Source organism: Balaenoptera acutorostrata, chromosome 14 (genome assembly GCF_949987535.1).
Source record: "Balaenoptera acutorostrata chromosome 14, mBalAcu1.1, whole genome shotgun sequence".
Classification (NCBI taxonomy): Eukaryota; Metazoa; Chordata; class Mammalia; order Artiodactyla; family Balaenopteridae; genus Balaenoptera; species Balaenoptera acutorostrata.
This window is the reverse complement of record NC_080077.1, coordinates 55,230,483-55,250,915: the sequence shown is the minus strand read 5'-3', so window position 1 is coordinate 55,250,915 and position 20,433 is coordinate 55,230,483. Positions and strand designations below refer to the sequence as shown.

General features: G+C 38.9%; 1 long non-coding RNA gene across 3 annotated transcripts in view; it reads left to right on the top strand.

The window, feature by feature from the left end:
• LOC103016563 (uncharacterized) overlaps positions 1-20,433 on the top strand; it is a 161,225-nt gene that overhangs the window by 1,142 nt on the left and 139,650 nt on the right. For all 3 annotated transcript variants that reach the window (XR_009005225.1, XR_009005226.1, XR_009005224.1), the window contains exon 2: positions 5,549-5,649. This is a non-coding gene — a long non-coding RNA (uncharacterized LOC103016563). The remainder of the gene's footprint in view (positions 1-5,548; positions 5,650-20,433) is intronic.

Sequence of the window (20,433 nt, the reverse complement as noted above, 5' to 3'; positions counted from 1 at the left end):
CATAGAAGGGTTAGAATGGTACCAAGTAAGTTCTATGTGTATGAATATATATTCTACTTATAGAGTTCCTTCTCTAACATGTTTGAAATTTGCTATATCTGTGCAACATTTATTTTCAAGGTTACTTCTTCAGAGTCTGTTTCTTTTTAGATGCTCTGCCAGCCATTTTGGTAGCTGCCACTACATACATTTTAAGGTGTAGGTTTAATAGTAAATGTGCACAAAGATTTTGCATGGATATTTATTGGAGAATGGCTTGTAGTAATGAACACTGGAAATAATTTGTAATCATAGGGGACTAAGTAAATTATAAGACATCCAAGTAATCTTGTTCTAAGCAGTCATTAAAAATAATTTATAGAAAGATAAATTAGAGACGTAATAATGTCTGCTAATTATACAGAACAGAGGTCAGCAAACTCTGGCCCAGAGGCCCAGCCTACTACTGATTTTTGCACAGCTCATGAGCTAAAGCGGTTTTTATATTTTTTAAATGGTTGAAATCATCAACAGAAGAGTAGTATTTCATGACGTGAAAATTATATGAAATCCAAATTCAGTCTCCATCAAGGCAGCATTGCGGAGTTGTGATAGAAACTATATGACCCTGCAGAGCCTAAAATATTTACTATCCGGTTCTTTACTGAAAAAATTTACTGCCCTTTGATATAGAGTGTACTTTGTGCCAGTCACTGTTATAAGTGGTTAAATATATTAAGCCATTGAATCCTCATGATAGAAGTAGTTACTATTATTATCTCCATTTCGTAGACGGGAAACTGAGGCAACAGCGAGGTCGAGTAGCCTGCTCAGGGTCACACAGCTAGCGAGAATCTGAGCCAGGATGTGAACCAGCCAGTCTAGCTCTACAGCTTACGCTCCCGTCCACTACCTGTACAGTTTCTGCCACCTTCTGTCACTGCCTACACTGCCTCCCATAAAAAGATGTTAAGTAGAAAAAGGCAGGTTACAAGAATGTGGAGAACATTACAAACCATCGGTGGTGTTAAGCAGTAAAATACTTACATTCCTTACTTCAGAGTGCTGAAGTTGTAAGTGATTTTTTTTTCCTCCTTCTTCCCCTCCCTCTCTCTCTCCCTCCTTTTTTCTCTCCCTTTTCTCCTCTCTCCCTCTTCATCTTCCAACTTCTACACCTCCTCCTGCGTCTTTTTCTGTGAAATTTTCTATGATGATTATATGTTACTTTTATAAAAATTTAAACACATATTTACTAAAATAATAGAGCCCAGGTTCTGGCTTTTGCAAACTGGGATACCAGACTCCAGTTACGGAGTCAGTTGTTACTGGACGTACTCCTTACCTAACAGGATCAGATGCCTGTAAGGCGTTTAGATCATATCAAGATTGCATACTTTTATGAAAAGAATACTAGATTCGATATCATAAGACTTGAGTGCTGGCCTTGGATAGTCTGTTTGCTCAGAGTTTGTGTTTCACAGAAAGAGGAGACTGAACTAAATCCACGCCCCCCTCACTATAACCCATCTAAGGATTAAAAGCATAATTTTATGTTTGAATTTCTTATCATTGATATATGAATATCAGCTCTATAAAATTCACAATAAGAATTCTAGACACAGAAACTTGGGTTTGGGAGTGCCCTAGGCTCCCTGGTCTCCTCCTGCTGGGCATGGAAAGATCAGATTGAAAGACTCAGCGCTATTTGAAAATGAATATGATGCAAGGAGGTAACTTGCATAGAAGTGTAGAATGAAAAGGGTATGAGGCATAAATAACAGAACATAGGGCCGCCTGTCTCCTCTGCAAAAGCTCTAGCTAGTACAGCTTAGATTGACATAAACAATTATTTCTACCTTTATTTCTCTATGGGCATCCTAGTCTGCTTTTATCATTTGGACAAAACCTTGATAAGATTTCAAAGTTCATATAGAACAAGTTTGTGAAAATAAAACGAGCTAAGGGAGTCACTGGTTTTAAAAGTATGTCGCATTACCTTCCTTACCTCTATCTGCCCATGGTTTACATCAGTGTAGACTTTCTTTCAAATGTTACTCCGAACTGCACAGAGGCCATAGCTGCTTCTGGTATGGTCTCATGGCAGACCAGTTGTGATCAACTCTTATACAATGATTTGATTAGATTCTTTCTATACCTAAGCTCATCTCGTTAAATGTTACATTAACTTTTTCATTGACCAGTTTGACAATGAGCCTCATTGACTGTTTTTAATTTCTTTTCCTTTTTTAAAAAAATTAACAGACTTGGTTTTGGTTTTGTTAGAGCAGTTTTACGTTCACAGATGATTGAGCAGATAGTAGAGAAAGCTCCTATAGAGCCTCTTTCTCCCCTGCTCACAGTTTCCCCAATTATTAACATCTTGCATTAGTGTGATACATTTGTCACAATTGAAGAACCCATATTGTTACATTATTATTAACAAGGGTCTACATTAGGGTTCATCTTTGTGTTGTACAGTCCTATGGGTTTTGCCAAATGTATTTGTCATGTGTCCACCTGTGACATAATAAATACAATTTTTGGTCTCTTCTCCCGTTCCTGACCCAGAGTTCCTAAAACCCTTGTAGCAATTTCTTGAGTGACTGGGGTGCGAGGAGCATCTTTTGTTCTAATATTTAGTCTTTGATCCCCAATTCCTGACACAGGGCTCTTAAAAATCTTCATAATTTCCTGAGTGATGGGGGCGATAAGAGAGTCTTACACAGAGCTTCCTAAATCCCTTGGAAATTCCTGGGTGATAGGAGCGTGTTTTGTTCTAAGGAGATGACCCTGTGTGGGCTCCTGGATAGCTTCAGGATGGGATCTGGTCACCAGAAAGACCAAGCCACGACTAGAAGCTTGGAGCTTTCATCCCCAACCCTCCATTCTCTGGGGAGGGGAAAGAGGCTGGAGATTCAGTTATTAATCCACCATGCTGATGAGATGAGGCCTCTCAAAAAATCCGTAAACTAAGGGGTTTGGAAAGCTTCCAGGTTGGTGAAGACATCCACGTGCTCGGAGGGTGGCACACCCCAGCTCCACAGGGACAGAAGCTCCTGCACCTAGGAAGCTTCTGGACCTTGCCCTATGTACCTCTTCATCTGGCTGTTCATATGTATCCTTTATTTCAACCTTTATAATACACTGGTAAATGTGTTTCCCTGAGTTCTGTGAGTTGTTATAGCAGATTATCAAAGCGGAGGACAGAGCTGTGGGAACCCTGATTTACAGGCAAGTTGGACTGAAGGGTGAACTTGGGGACCCATTACTTATGATTGGCATTAGAAGTGGGGGGGGCGGTCTTCTGTCACTGAGACCTTAACCTGCGAGGTCTACACTAACTCTGGGTAGTTAGTATCAGAATTGAGTTGTGGGACACCCATTTGGTGTCTGGGGAGTTGGAGAATTGGTTGGTGTGGGAAAACCCCACACACATTTGGTGTATGAAGAGTAGAGGAAACAGAGTTTTGTTTTGTTTTTGTTTTTGTTTTTAAAGTAATGGCATGTACCCACCATTGCAGTATCATACCTAATAGTTTCACTGCGCCAAAATCCCCTGTGCTCTGATTCATCCCTCTCCTCCCTCACTTCCCTAACCTCTGGTAACCACTGATTCTTTTCTTTACTGTCTCCATAGTTTTGCCTTTTCCAGAATGTCATATAGATAGCATCATATAGAATACTGACCTTTCAGACTGGCTTCTTTCACTAAGAAATTTGCATTTAAGGTTTCTCTGTGTCTTTTTGTGTCTTGATAGCTCATTTTTTAATCACTGAATAATATTCCATAGTATGAATGTATTGTACCACAGTATGTTTATCCATTCCCCATTTTACGAACATCTTGGTTTCTTCTAGTTTTGACAATTATTAATAAAGCTGCTATAAACCTTTGTGGGCAGGTTTTTGTGTGGACATGTTTTCAACTCATTTGGGTAAATAAATACCAGGGTGTGCAATTGCTAGATTGTATGGTAAAGTTGTGTTATCTTTGTAAGAAACTGCTGAACTGTCTTCCAAAGTGGCTGTACCATTTTCCGTTGCCACCAGCAATGAGTGAGAATTCCTGTTCCTCTGCATTCTTGCTAGCATTTGGTATAATTAGGTTTTTTTTTTTTTAATCTTAGCCTTTCTAATAGCTGTGTTTTTTGTTTTTTAGGCTGACTCGGTTAATTTGTTCAAAAGAACTGGTTATGCCTTGAACAGGTGTTTTATATCTTGGCTAAATTAAAAACAGGAAATAAAGCAAAAGGGTATAATCTTTCATATTATTGCTGTTGCATCCCAAAGGCCCACAGTCTAAAAAATGGTTAAAACAATGTCTAAATATTTCTAATACTAAATTCAGGGAGGAGCTCCCTAAAAAAGTTGGATTATATTTGATTCATTGAACAATGAGCTTTTACCCAACAGGTTCAACCCTTAAAAGAAACAAAACCTAACTAACAAAACCTAACAAAAAAAGTGACCCAGTACTTTAAGAAGACAGTGAATTATAAAGGTAGTCGAAAGAGTAGGGGATTTGGAATCATCAGCTGGATTTGAACCGTGGTTTTACCTTTAAGAAACTGGGTGAATTCAAATCATTGATTAAACTTTTCTGAGCCTCAAGTGCTTGTCTGTAAAACTGTGAAAATAATTCTTAGTTGAAAGGATTATTTTGACCTTTAGAAACTATGTTTTAAAAAATGTCTGGCATCCAGCTTTTGGTAGCTTAATTGTACATCTTTTTACCGTCGTTATAGTGCTCTGCACATGGTACACAATCAATAAAAATTATTAGAATTCCCATCATCAAAATTCCCTAATCCAATGAAATAGTTGAAGTATTCTATGAACACATGAAATAAGGATGTAGTTTCATCTTCTATGTATTTGCCTGTTTTAAATAGCTAGAACATAGCATACATAAGACAGAGATTTCAAACAAAATTTGTAGATTGCAAGACTTTGGCTCATGCTAAAATATCCAGTGGTTTGGGATTTCCCTGGAGTAGCCAGATATGAGATATTGGCTTCAAAAGCAAATTCATAAAATATGCAATAGTATAGATTCTAGAAACTGGGCACTTGACAGAACTAAGTTACAGTAATTCACTGTCTGGGAATTGGCAGAAATGTGCACACAGTGACTAGAGTCAGAAACTAGAACCCTGATACTCCCTCTGTTTATTCTTCCTTACATAACTTTGCTTCTAAAACAGAAGAGTTGCATTTGTGAATTATTTGTTTTAAATATTAAAATAACAAAGGCCATATATGAAGCATTTAATAGGATTTCCTAATCTTTCAGAAAGTAATTTCCAAAAGAAGGAATTTATTATAAGTAACTAAGTATAACAGAATCATGATTTTTTTAAAAAAGTGTAAGAAGAGGATCAGAGAAGTAGCTCCAATTCACAATCATTTCCCAAAGAAGCCTCAAGGCCCGGCCCAGGTTGGATTCTTAAAACAAAAATGGATCCCAGGCCCAGGCAGATCCCCCAGGAAGAGCAGGTTCAAAAGTTTGGCACCAACTCCTGTAAAGACTTCTCTTGTGTCTTGTTCTTTCCCTTTTGGGAATTTCTAGAAATTCACAGACCCTTGAAGCCTGTCTTATGAATCCCACGTTAAGCACCTCTACTTCTAGAGAAGAGAAATGCTACAACCCTGAGGATGACGCTTTTAAAGGTACTGGGTTTTTTTAGTGTATAAGTAACACTTTTATATGAATAATTAATTTGGTGATTGGAAAGGAGAAGTTGTTAATGATAGAAAAATAACTTTTGGCAATTCTTAATAACATGTAGTCTGAATGTATAGACAAGATTTTTATTGAAAGTGAAGCCAGGGGAATGACTTTTAATCTGTATCCGATGAAAGCAAAACTTTCCATCATAGAGTTTCTACTGGGAAGTATCATTCTGTTATGTAATTAATCCTCAAAAAAGGCTGGTTTTGGAGGCCAACAATAGCCAGCCCAGTAATTGACATTGGCTAGAAACAAAAACCCCAAGCAATGCATTATAAAGATGGAAAAATAAAATAAAGTTGGGAATAATGGTGCTGCCATCCGGCATTAATTGATGTGCAAAAGCACTCAGAGTTCCCAGGAGAAAAGAATTATTTACATGCAAATTTTTATTATTACGACTACTTAAATTATTGTAATAAATTCATGAAAATAAGACACCTCACTAGCTTAATGCATATGTAAAACCTAATAAAATATTTATGAGCTACATACCAGCAGCTTTATCATTTGGCATAAAAAGTGGTAAACAAGATGACATATTTCTTTAGTCCAAGATCAAACATATTTGGTAAAATTTAGGACCACATAAAATGATGACAGTGATGTTTGGTTTGAAAACTGCACAGACCCTCACACACTTTCATAGGAGGAAAAAAGGTCATGATTTGAAAAGATACAGATTTTACAGTCATTGAGTCGCTTTAGCATTTGGGAGGAATAGAACTACCTTGGTTAGCGCATTTTCCGACAGAACACCATTTTGGTTTATATGCCATATACAAAACTATTCGTATGCAGTTTTACTGTGTACTACAACTTAGGGATTTCTTAATATTTTTTACATCAACTACACCATGTTAAATTATCCAAAGAGAAGTGTAATGAATATAAACTCAGAAAATGGCATCTAAAAGCAACAGAGCATTCCAGCGTGTCAGGAAATCTTGCAGATGATGTCATATGACTGTTTAATGAATAAATAAAATTTCTAATACCTAGAAAATTGATGTTGAGTAGGAAAAAATCTAGTAGAAAATATTACTATTAATGACCATTATAAGATGCCATATGATGAAATCATTAAAATGCCTTGGCATTTATTACTTACATAATTAATGGGTTAACATGTTGGCATGTGATTCCCACGTGTTTTAAAGTGATATTACAGAAGTGGATTCCCCAAAGCAGTTTGTCTCTATCTCTGTTACGGCTTTATTACTTGCTACCTTTTACATATTTATGTAAAAGCCTTACTTCTCCTTCTAGGTTGTAAGTTTCTGGTGGGTAGGAAGTGTGTCTGATTTAACTTTGGTGTCTCCATGGTACCTAACACGTGATTCACATGTATTTGGGACTCAGTAAATATTAGTTGATGGAATACTTGCATTTGCTTTTAAGTATTATCCTCTGATAGAAGAAATACTAAATATTTTAAAAATGGTGTTTTACAACTTAAATTATTATGAATGGTGGATATAACAAAAGAAATATATACCACCAACATATTAATAGAAATTGGGTTAGCATAGTGAAATTACTGTCTTCTTTTTTCTGTTCCAACTTGTTTATGATATGGTCATATTATCTTTCTAATAGAAGGAATAAATAACAACAAAATGACACTTAATATTCTACTAGATTAAAAATCACTTTATTAGAATTATGGTGACCTCTCCACTATAATAGTGACCTTCCTCTCCCCTCCCCACCCTCATACTCCCCCCCACCACCTTCCTCTCCCCCCACTTACCATCTACGTGATTTATGATGGAACAGGAACAAGGTGGAAAAGATAGGTTTGGAAGGAGAGAGAAGAGGTGATGTTAACCCTGAGAAGCTCATTCATTCATTTAGAAATACTGAGTGGTCTGAATGGTGGCAAATGCCTGGGGTCAGGAAGCAGCAGTGGGGGAGGAGTGCAGAGACCTCCATGCCACAGGCAACTGCAGGACACTGGGGGCCACCATCCCAGATGCCCAGAGACCAAGTGGCCAAACAACATTCAATCAATCCAAGGAGGACTCACAGGACAGAGAGAGGCTGAAACACCTCTCCTGCTCTGCCGTGAGGCCTTGTAAATTTGCCCTGCACCTCCCAGAGCAAGGAGAGAAACACAGAAAGACTAATGGGTTCATTTTAAATGACTGTTTAAAATGGGAAGAAATTACTTTTAAGTGGTAGGATCAAGTGTTTTATTCTGCCATCCCTGGGAAGAGGGGGTGAGAGCAGGATGAGATAAATTGACAGGTTAAAGGAAAGGTGTGTTTTGCACATGTCTGATCAGTGTCTCCTCAATTTACACCTGCTATACATTTTATTCATTTCTTTTTCAAAAAAATTAATGAGCACTTGCTATATACAAGTCACTAGACCAGGAGTGATTTTTTCACAGAAAAATATAATTATAATAAAAGTATGGAGACTGGCATTAGGTGAGGTCACTGGAGCTCCCAAACTATAAAGTTTTGAGAAAGATGAAATACAATGACCAGTTATGTTAGTTAATTTATCACTTTATTTTATTTTTTAAGGGTTTTTTCTGTTTCTTTTTTTTAATTTACTTTGGCTGCGCCGGGTCTTAGTTGCGGTACGCGGGATCTTCGTTGTATTTTGTGGGATCTTTTTAGTTGCGGCATGTGGACTTCTTAGGTGTGGCATGCGAGCATGTGAACTCTTAGTTGCGACATGCATGCGGAATCCAGTTCCCTGACCAGGGATCTAACCCGGGCCCCCTGCACTGGGAATGTGGAGTCTTACCCACTGGACCACCAGGGAAGTCCCTAATTTATCATTTTAAATGGAATTACTTAGAGGGAACACAGTAATCTGTTGCATGTTACCAGCACAAAAGTCTCTAAGCTAAGTCAGCTTGCAGGTTTTCAACCCAAAGAATGATCTTGGAACCTGAAAACTAATCACTGTGCATTCTGAACAAGTGCTGTTTAACTCGCTTCAACAATATCGGGAAGAAAAACGGCTTTGAAAGTCATTTAAAGTAATAACAGCTCTGTATCATGCAGAAAAAAAATGACGTGCAGAAAAAATGACATTATTACACGTCTTACATTTTATTTCATGATAAAACTGCCGATGGCATTGCATCACTGAAGTCAAATTGGGAGGGGGATTCAATGTTGAAACTCAGATATGGATTCAAGAACAGATGCAATTACTTTCCTTCTACTCAACAAATATTTACAAAGCAGCTGTCATATGCCAGGCACTGGTTCCCAAATGGTAAGCAAGATGTAGATTAGTAGGGGAGTTTAAAAACAATTATTTTTCTCAGAAAAATAGACATTGTGCTTGTGCATTGGCTAAACTTTTATCTCAGATTAACCAAGTTATATCCCACTTCAGATATATTCCCTGTTCTTCAGAAACCACCAGTTACCTCACATCAAAAAATATCTTCTCTATCTTGGAAACCTTACCAGTTACTATTTGAAAAAGCTTCAGTTTAAAAAGTTTCATTGTACATAAAATTTTATCCCATCTTAGAAAAGAGAGAGGGAGAGACCTTCAAGATGGCGGAGGAGTAAGACATGGAGATCACCTTCCTCCCCACAAATACACCAGAAATACATCTACATGTGGAACAACTCCTACAGAACACCTACTGAATGCTGGCAGAAGACCTCAGACGTCCCAAAAGGCAAGAAACTCTCCACGTACCTGGGTAGGGCAAAAGAGAAAAGAAAAAACAGAGACAAAAGAATAGGGATGGGACCTGCACCAGTGGGAGGGAGCTGTGAAGGAGGAAAAGTTTCCACACACTAGGAAGCCCCTTCACTGGCGGAGACGGGGGGAGGCGAGGGGGAAGCTTCAGAGCCACTGAGGAGAACACAGCAACAGGGATGCAGAGGGCAAAGCGAAGAGATTCCTGCACAGAGGATTGGTGCCGCCCAGCACTCATCAGCCCGAGAGGCTTGTCTGCTCACCCGCCAGGACAGGTGGGGTCTGGGAGCTGAGGCTCGGGCTTTGGAGGTCGGATCCCAGAGAGAGGACTGGGGTTGGCTGCGTGAACACAGCCTGAAGGGGGCTAGTGCGCCACAGCTAGACAGAGGGAGCCCGGAAAAAGTCTGGACCTGCCTAAGAGTCAAGAGACCATTGTTTCAGGGTGCGCGAGGAGAGGGGATTCAGAACACCACCTAAACGAGCTCCAGAGATGGGCGTGAGCCGCGGCTATCAGCGCGGAGCCCAGAGACGGGCATGAGACGCTAAGGCTGCTGCTGCAGCCACCAAGAAACCTGTGTGCAAGCACAGGTCACTATCCACGCCTCCCCTCCAGGGAGGCTGTGCAGCCTGCCACTGCCAGGGTCCTGTGATCCAGGGACAACTTCCCCGGGAGAACACACGGCGCGCCTCAGGCTGTTGCAATGTCACATTGGCCTCTGCTGCCGCAGGCTTGCCCCGCATTCCGTACCCTTCCCCCCCACCGGCCTGAGTGAGCCAGAGCCCCATAATCAGCTGCTCTGTTAACCCCGTCCTGTCTGAGCGAAGAACAGACGCCCTCAGGTGACCTACACGCAGAGGCGGGGCCAAATCCAAAGCTGAACCCCAGGAGCTGTGCGAACAAAGAAGAGAAAGGGAAATCTCTCCCAGCAGCCTCAGGAGCAGCGGAATAAATCTCCACAATCAACTTGATGTACCCTGCATCTGTGGAATACATGAATAGACAATGAATCATCCCAAAATCGAGGTGGTGGACTTTGGGCGCAACTGTAGACTTGGGATTTGCTTTCCGCATCTAATTTGTTTCTGGTTTTATGTTTATCTTAGTTTAGTATTTAGAGTTTATTATCACTGGTAGATTTGTTTACCGATTTGGTTGCTCTCCTCCTTTTTTTTTTTATATACAGATATATATATATATATATTTCCTTTTTCTCTTTTTGTGAGTGTGTATGTGTATGATTCTTTGTGTGATTTAGTCTGTGTAGCTTTGCTTTTACCATTTGTCCTAGGGTTCTGTCTGTCCTTTTTTTGTTTGTTTGTTTGTTTTTTGTATGTTTTTTAGCACTTGCTATCATTGGTGGATTTGTTTTTTGGTTTGGTTGCTCTCTTCTTTCTTTCTTTCTTTTTTTATTACTTTTTAATTTTTTTATTTTTAATAATTTTTTTATTTTTTATATTAATAACTTTCCTTCCTTCCTTCTTTCCTCCCTTCCTTCCTCCCTTTTCTTCTGAGCCATGTGGCTGACAGGGTCTTGGTGCTCTCGCCGGGTGTCAGGCCTGTGCCTCTGAGGTGGGAGAGCTGAGTTCAAGACATTGGTCCACCAGAGACCTCCCGGCTCCACGTAATATCAAATGGCGAAAGCTCTCCCAGAGATCTCCATCTCAACGCTAAGACCCAGCTCCACTTAACGACCAGCAAGCTACAGTGCTGGACACGCTCTGCCAAACAACTAGCAAGACAGGAACACAACCCCACTCATTAGCAGAGAGACTGCCTAAAATCATAATAAGGTCACAGACACCCCAAAACACACCATCAGATGCTGTCCCACCCACCAGAAAGACAAATCTTATCAAGTATCTTTTCCAACCACAATGCTGTGAGACTAGATATCAATTACAGGAAAAAAAACTGTAAAAAATACAAACACATGGAGGCTAAACAATACACTACTAAATAACGAAGAGATCACTGAAGAAATCAAAGAGGAAATCAAAAAATACCTAGAAACAAATGACAATGAAAATACAATGACCCAAAACCTATGGGATGCAGCAAAAGCAGTTCTATGAGGGAAGTTTATAGCAATACAATCCTACCTCAAGAAACAAGAAGAATCTCAAATAAACAACCTAAACTTACACCTAAAGCAATTAGAGAAAAAAGAACAAAAAAACCCAAAGTTAGCAGAAGGAAAGAAATCATAAAGACCAGATCAGAAGTAAATGAAAAAGAAATGAAGGAAACAATAGCAAAGATCAATAAAACTAAAAGCTGGTTCTTTGAGAAGATAAACAAAATTGATAAACCATTAGCCAGACTCATCAAGAAAAAAAGGGAGAAGACTCAAATCAATAGAATTAGAAATGAAAGAGGAGAAGTAACAACTGACTGCAGAAATATATGGATCATGAGAGATTACTACAAGCAACTCTATGCCAATAAAATGGACAACCTGGAAGAAATGGACAAATTCTTAGAAAAGCACAACCTTTCAAAACTGAACCAGGAAGAAATAGAAAATATAAACAGACCAATCACAAGCACTGAAATTAAGACTGTGATTAAACATCTTCCAACAAACAAAAGCCCAGGACCAGATGGCTTCACAGGCAAATTCTATCAAACATTTACAGAATAGCTAACACCTATCCTTCTCAAACTCTTCCAAAATATAGCAGAGGGAGGAACACTCCCAAACTCATTCTGCAAGGCCACCATCACCCTGATACCAAAGCCAGACAAAGATGTCACAAAAAAGAAAACTACAGGCCAATATCTCTGATGAACATAGATGCAAAAATCCTTAACAAAATACTAGCAAACAAGATCCAACAGCACATTAAAAGGATCATACACCATGATCAAGTGGCGTTTATCCCAGGAATGCAAGGATTTTTCAATATACGCAAATCAGTCAATGGGATACACCATATTAACAAATTGAAGGAGAAACCATATGATCATCTCAATAGACGCAGAAAAAGCTTTTGACAAAATTCAACACCCATTTATGATAAAAACCCTCCAGAAAGTAGGCACAGAGGGAACTTACCTCAACATAGTAAAAGCCATATATGACAAACCCACAGCCAACATTGTTCTTCATGGTGAAAAATTAAAACCATTTTCTCTAAGATCAGGAGCAAGACAAGGTTGTCCACTCTCACCACTATTATTCAACGTAGTTTTGGAAGTTTTAACCACAGCAGTCAGAGAAGAAAAAGAAATAAAAGGAATCCAAATCAGAAAAGAAGTAAAGCTGTCACTGTTTGCAGATGACATGATACTATACATAGAGAATCCTAAAGATGCTACCAGAAAACTACTAGAGTAATCAACAAATTGGTAAAGTAGCAGGATACAAAATGAATCCATGGAAGTCTTTTGCATTCCTACACACTAATGATGAAAAATCTGAAAGTAAAATTAAGGAAACACTCCCATTTATCATTGCAACAAAAAGAATAAAATACCTAGGAATAAACCTACCTAAGGAGACAAAAGACCTGTATGCAGAAAACTATAAGACACTGATGAAAGAAGTTAAAGATAATACAAACAGATGGAGAGATATACCATGTTCTTGGATTGGAAGAATCAACATTTTGAAAATGACTCTACTACCCAAAGCAATCTACAGATTCAGTGCAATCCCTATCAAACCACCAATGGCATTTTTAACAGAACTAGAACAAAAAAATTCACAATTTGTATGGAAACACAAAGGACCCCAAATAGCCAAAGCAATCTTGAGAAAGAAAAACGGAGCTGGAGGAATCAGGCTCCTGGACTTCAGACTATACTACAAAGCTACAGTAATCAAGGCAGTATGGTACTGGCACAAAAACGGAAATATAGATCAATGGAACAGGATAGAAAGCCCAGAGATAAACCCATGCACATATGGTCACCTTACTTTTGATAAAGGATGCAGGAATATACAATGGAGAAAAGACAGTCTCTTCAATAAGTGGTGCTGGGAAAACTGAACAGCTACATGTGAAAGAATGAAATTAGAACACTCCCTAACACCATACACAAAAATAAACTCAAAATGGATTAAAGACCTAAATGTAAGACCAGACACTATAAAACTCTTAGAGGAAAACATAGGCAGAACACTCTATGACATAAATCACAGCAAGATCCTTTTTGACCCACCTCCTAGAGAAATGGAAATAAAAACAAAAACAAATGGGACCTAATGAAACTAAAAACTTTTGCACAGCAAAGGAAAACATAAACAAAATGAAATGACAACCCTCAGAATGGGAGAAAATATTTGCAAATGAAGCAACTGACAAAGGATTAATCTACAAAATTTACAAGCAGCTCATGCAGCTCAATATAAAAAAAAACAAACAACCCAATCTAAAAATGCACAGAAGACCTAAATAGACATTTCTCCAAAGAAGATATACAGATTGCCAACAAACACATGAAAGGATGCTCAACATCACTAATCATTAGAGAAATGCAAATCAAAACTACAATGAGGTATCACCTCACAGCAGTCAGAATGGCCATCATCAAAAAATCTTACAAACAATAAATGCTGGAGAGGGTGTGGAGAAAAGGGAACCCTCTTGCACTGTTGGTGGGAATGTAAATTGATACACTATGTTCTCCATAGTGTTCTCTACTATGGAGAACAGTATGGAGGTTCCTTAAAAAACTAAAAATAGGACTACCATATGACCCAGCAATCCCACTACTGGACATATACCCTGAGAAAACCATAATTCAAAAAGAGTCTTGTACCACAATGTTCATTGCAGCTCTATTTACAATAGCCAGGACATGGAAGCAGCCTAAGTGTCCATCGACAGATGAATGGATAAAGAAGATGTGGCACATATATACAATGGAATATTACTCAGCCATAAAAAGAAATGAAATTGAGTTATTTGTAGTGAGGTGGATGGACCTAGAGTCTGTCATACAGAGTGAAGTAAGTCAGAAAGAGAAAAACAAATACCATATGCTAACACATATATATGGAGTCTAAAAAAAAAAAAAAAGGTTCTGACGAACCTCGGGGCAGGACAGGAATAAAGATGCAGATGTATAGAATGGACTTGATGACACAGGGAGGGGGAAGGGTAAACTGGGATGAAGTGAGAGAGTGGCATGGACATATATACACTACCAAATGTAAAATAAATAACTAGTGGGAAGCAGCTGCATCGCACAGGCAGATCAGCTCGGTGCTTTGTGACCACCTAGAGGGGTGGGATAGGGAGGGTGGGAGGGAGACGCAAGAGGGAGGAGATATGGGGACATATGTATATGTATAGCTGATTCACTTTGTTATACAGCAGAAACTAACACACCTTTGTAAAGCAATTATACTCCAATAAAGATGTTAAAAAAAAGAAAAGAAAAGAGAGAAACAGCACTACAAGGAGCACTGAATTAGTTCACCTAGAATGTAAGTGGGGAAGGTGGCCTGAGATAAGATTTCTGGAGATTTGAAAATATCTCAAATGAAATTGGACAGATGAAGAATTTAAAGAATTTATTTAAACTGCATCAAAGAAGCTTGGCCATGCTTTCTTATTATATAAACTTATAGCCATTTTAATAGAGTTACATTTAATTGCACATTTCACTTGTAAACCACATTTGAGCTCAAGGTAGTTGCTGATGATTTGGAAGAAGAAATGTTCGTGTTTGGAAGATGTTCCCCCACTGACAAACCCAGCAAATGTGCAACTAGCATTTTGACTTTGAGTTTTCTTTCAGTTCAGACTGGGGGCATTTTACTTCTCTTCAAGTCACTTAGTAGCACCATGGTCAGTATAGCATGAAAAACACAAGGAAACTGATTTGGAGGAACTGGCTTGAGTTGAGTGTCACCATTCACTGTGATTCAACCTCTCTAATCTTTTTTAGCCTACTTTTAAAATTCTTTTCCATTATGGTTTATTATAGGATATTGAATATAGTTACCTGTGCTATACAGTAGGATCTTGTTGTTTATTTATTTATATATAATAGTTTGTATCTGCTAATCTCAAGCTCCTAATTTATCTCTCCCCTACCCCCTTTCCCCTTTGGTAACCATAAGTTGTTTTCTATGTCTGTGAGTCTCTTTCTGTGTCATAAATAAGTTCATTGGTATCATATTTTAGATTCCACATATAAGTGATATCATGTGGTATTTTTCTTTCTGACTTACTTCACTTAGTATGATAATCTCTAGGTCCGTCTATGTTGCTGCAAATGGCATTATGTCATTCTTTATATGGCTGAGTAATATTCCATTGTATAAATGTATATACCACATTTTCTTTATCCATTCATCTGTTGATGGACATTTAGGTTGCTTCCATGTCTTGACTATTGTGAATAGTGCTGCTATGAACATTAGGATGCATGTATCTTTTCAAATTAGTTTTCTGCAGATATATACCCAGGAGTGGGATATTGGATCATATGGCAACTCTTTTTAGTTTTTTAAGGAACCTCCCTACTATTCTCCGTAGTGGCTGTACCAATTTACATTCCCACCAACAGTGTAGGAGGGTTCCCTTTTCTCCACACCCTCTCCAGCATTTATTATTTGTAGACTTTTTGATGATGGCCATTTTGGTCAGTGTGAGGTGATACCTCATTGTGGTTTTGATTTGCATTTCTCTAATAATTAGCAATGTTGAGTATCTTTTCACATATCTTTTATTGGCCATCTGTATATCTTCTTTGGAGAAATGTCTGTTTCTGCCCATTTTTTGATTGCGTTGTTTGTTTTTTTGTTACTGAGTTGTATGAGCTGTTTGTATATTTTGGAAATTAAGCCCTTGTTGGTCACATCGTTTGAAAATACTTTTCCCCATTCTGTAGGTTGTCTTTTTGTTTTGTTTATGATTTTCTTTGCTGTGCAAAAGCTTATAAGTTTGATTACAACCTCTCTAATCTTTATCCATAAAATGGATTCTTCCAAGGAACAAGCAAATGAAATCATGTGTAGACACATGCTTTGTAAACTATAAAGTATTAAATATATGTAAGATATTGTTTTGTAATTATATAACTTGGGAGATAAGTTCAGATTGAGTAAGAGTGGTAATCTCAAGTTACATGACTCAAAACATCTGGTGTTAAATCAAGTGAAGCTAAAAATCCTACTGTCAAATTACGTAGAAACAAATATTTTTGGAATCCTATAAATAAAATTAAATTACATTTTTTGAGATCACCAAAGCTTGAATTGAAAGGGAGTAAAGGGAAAAATTATAGTTCAAGACACAAATGATCTGTTCTAAGGGGGAAAAAATGTTCCCTGTCAATCTTTAATAGCTAGCAGGTTTTAAAACTAGTCAAATTTAGCATAATAATAAAACTTCATTATGTTGAAATCATGCTGATATTGTATGCAAATGTACAATCCAGCATGAAAATGACGGAAATACTCATAGTGAGATGACTAAGAGCTAAAGTAACTAATTTTCATTCTTGCCACATCTTTTCATTACTGTAAGATTTTTGATCTTGAAATAATACATAGTTTTGTCAAATTAAGCCTGTATTTTATTATAATAGGCCCATATGATACTGATATTGATATTTTTTATTGATATATGTATGTGTGAACTTTTAGTAGAATGAAGAAAAATAATGGAATTAGGCCCATTGATTTCTCAAATTTGTATAAAAACTGTCTTTTAGTCTTTTACTAAAAAATAATATTAATTTGGGAATACCATTTCTGAAGATTAATTTCTTCTATAACCATATGCAACATAATGGAACGTGGAACCTAGTTTGAAAGTGCAATCCAATGCCACATATATATTTACGCCCTTGGTCAAACCAGGGGACTCAAGTACATAATGTTGTATAATATATTACTCTTATAGTAATATATACTCTCTGCCTAGTACTGTCTGTTTTTCTTATGGCTCTTGCCAGCTTAGTTGAGGGGTTTCACTTTGTAAGTGCTCTGTCAAATCAATTCTGTCCTTCTGGTTCTGTGCAGTGTAACAGTATGACACCCAGAGCTTATTCAGATGAGCAGAGAGCAAATGAATTTCCTTCTGCTCCTCTGTTGAAGGGAAGAGAAATTTCTTCGACCTGTAAATGCTGAGAGCGTCGTACTATCCTTTACAGTAGAAGAATCTCAGCACCGTGAGTTCCTAAGTGTGCAGAGTCCAGGGCAAATCACACTGGTCCCTTCTTATATTTGCACAAAGGTCAGATCAGGTTCGAAGGACTAGCTCCCCTCCACATCCTGCCCCGAGGGGATAGGAAACTTCCAAACATCCAGGTGAAATAAAGGTGTGTAAGAGGGGCCTGCAGCCTCTGGGAACTGACCTTGGTAACTGGGGTGGGAGTGTTTATGGGTTCATTTTAAGACAAAGCCCCTCCCTTTCCTCCTCAGGCTACTTCTCAGCTCTTCCTGACAGCGAAATTTAGGACAGAAAAATCACAAAGCAATCACCCCAATTCCTTTAAGTCTTAGGGACCATTCTTGGCCAGCACCAGCTTTGTGGGCCTGAGACCTATACAGTCACAGAGAGCCGCAGGCTTACAAGAGCCCCACGCTTGGCATAAATGCTCTACTGTCTCAGTCTTGAAATTCTTAATACTCTGTGGACAAGGCGCTCCATTTATTTTTGCATATACAGATTTTGTATATGAAGCCACAAAGCATTTTTAACACAAGGAAACAACTGGTTCCTCATCTTATTGCTCTCTTACCAGCGATAGATGAGTCAAAGGAATTTAGGGCTGGAAACAATTAGGATAAGATTAAATTGAGCCCAATTTTTAATAGAGATTAAATTTAAATGCACTGTGATATTGCACTCCTGGGGTACTCTTTCAGGATTATCAGTGCTTTCTTCTTTCCATCTGGGTTGATTAGAGTATTTTGAGATAGTAAAATGTGGTTTGCTAGACATTTCAAAGCAAACATACAGAGTAGATACATAGAAGTCACTATAGGGTTTTTTATTTTTATTTTTTTAAGTGAGAAAAGCTGGGTGCAACCAAGGTGCTGGATAATAACCGATCTGTTAATACGGAGGGACGGTGCCAGGCCTGCACAAAAGTGTGAAGATGGAGAGGTTTCACAGCATCTCTTAGCTTCTCTTTATCCTGTTATGTTTGTACTCCTTCCTCCTCATCCTAAAAATGGTTCGATTTCTGGAAAACTTGTATATATATTCTTCTCCTCCCTCTGCCACATGATTTGAGCCCAAAGTCTATATCCCATTTCTGTCTGGCTTTGTTCTCAGTTGACTTTCATGGTTAGAAAGCTATCTGGTAATTAAACCCCGTTGTATTGTTAGCCGGTAGTGACTTAAGGTGTGACTGCTACTTGGGGTGCTCTGTATTTTGATATTTCATACCACAAAGTCTTACAGATGCAAAGAAATGAATTTCTCCCAGAGTCACTGTGAAGCCACTGACAAGCCCGTGGGCGCTTCCTGAAGGCCTCCAGTGGCACCAAGCAGACAGCTGCCATTGTGTCTGCTCGTAAGTGCTGCCCATGATGGCCACGTGTGGCTGGGAGACAGAAGAACCTCCTGACTATTCATTTAGTTCATGCCGAGCTTGAATAGCTCCGTAGCTCATCCAGACTAACGACTCAGACCTTGTCACACTGTCCCACTTACGGCAGATGCGAACATACAGACAAAGTAATGGACTTCACATAACCCCACTACTTCTTCCCCATGCTCCTTGCTGACTTTGCTTCCTAGGCCACTGAGAAAATAGAAGTAATTATGAGAGAACTTTCACAAGCTCCCATCACACCTCTCATTTGCCAGCAACTACACTCCCATGTACTCTGCCTTCTCTCCTTAACTAATGATTGTCTATTGACCTTGACTCATCTGCTCAAGGTCATCACTCCAGCAATTCACCCTTCTCTTCTGGATCATTCCCATCAGTATACAAATGCGCTGGTATTTCTCTTATCTAAAAAAAAAAAAAACAGCTAAAACAGCCTCTCTCTTGATCCCACCTCCTGCTCAGGCTACCAACCATTTCTGTTTCCCTTCACATCAAAACTTGATAAACACACTTACACTTGCTCTTCCAACATCTTGCCTCACATTTCCCCTCAACCTCCTTCAGTCAAGTTTTTGTCCCCAGTCACTCCACTAAAACCTCTCCTGTCAAGTTCACCAGTGACCTCCATGCTGCTCAGCCCAATGGTTTATTCTCAGACTTCGTATCACCTGACTGTCGGCTACATTTGAAGCAGTTCATCGCTCCCTTCTTGAAACACTTTCTTCCCTTGGCTTCCAGGACTGCACACTCGTGGTTTTCTTCCTACCTCACTGGCTGCTCTTTCTCGCATCCTCTGCTGACTCTTTCCCACCTCCCTGTCCTCTTAACAATGGAGTGTCCCAAGGAAAGGTCCTCGGACCATTTATTCCTTTGAATCTACATCCACTCCCTTGACCATTTCATCTAGTCTCATCGCTTTAAATATCATCTATACGTGAAATACCCCCAGCTCTTTATCTCCAGCCCAGACCTTTCTCTTGAACTCTAGACTCCTCCAGCTATTTCCTCTACTTCAGAATTGAATAAGCATCTCATACTGAACCCTGATCTCCCCTTCCAGGTCCACTCCTGTCCCCATCTCCCCCAGTCTATTCTCAGCAGACTAGCCAACGTGATTCTATTAAAACGTAGGGCAGATCACATCACTCTTCTATTTAAAACTCTCCAATGGCTTCTGGTCATTCTCAGAATAAAAGTCAAAGTTCTTATCATGCTTATTAGGCCCCCATATTACCTCTTTGCCCTCCCTCCCGTGTGCTCATCCTGCTCTAACCATGCTGGCCTCCCAGCCGCTCCTGCTTTTGCCTAAAGCCCTAATTTGCTCTCCTTCGGCCCAGATGGCTCTTTCCCCAAATAGCTGCATGCATCATTCCTTTGCTTCTTTCAGGCCTTTGCTCAAACATTACCTTTCTCCCTCGGGCCTTCCTTGACCACTATTAAAATTGCAATGCCCCTCCCTAGCCACCTTCCCTGATTTAGCTTTCTCCATGGTACTATCTCTTTCTACCTCTAGGTG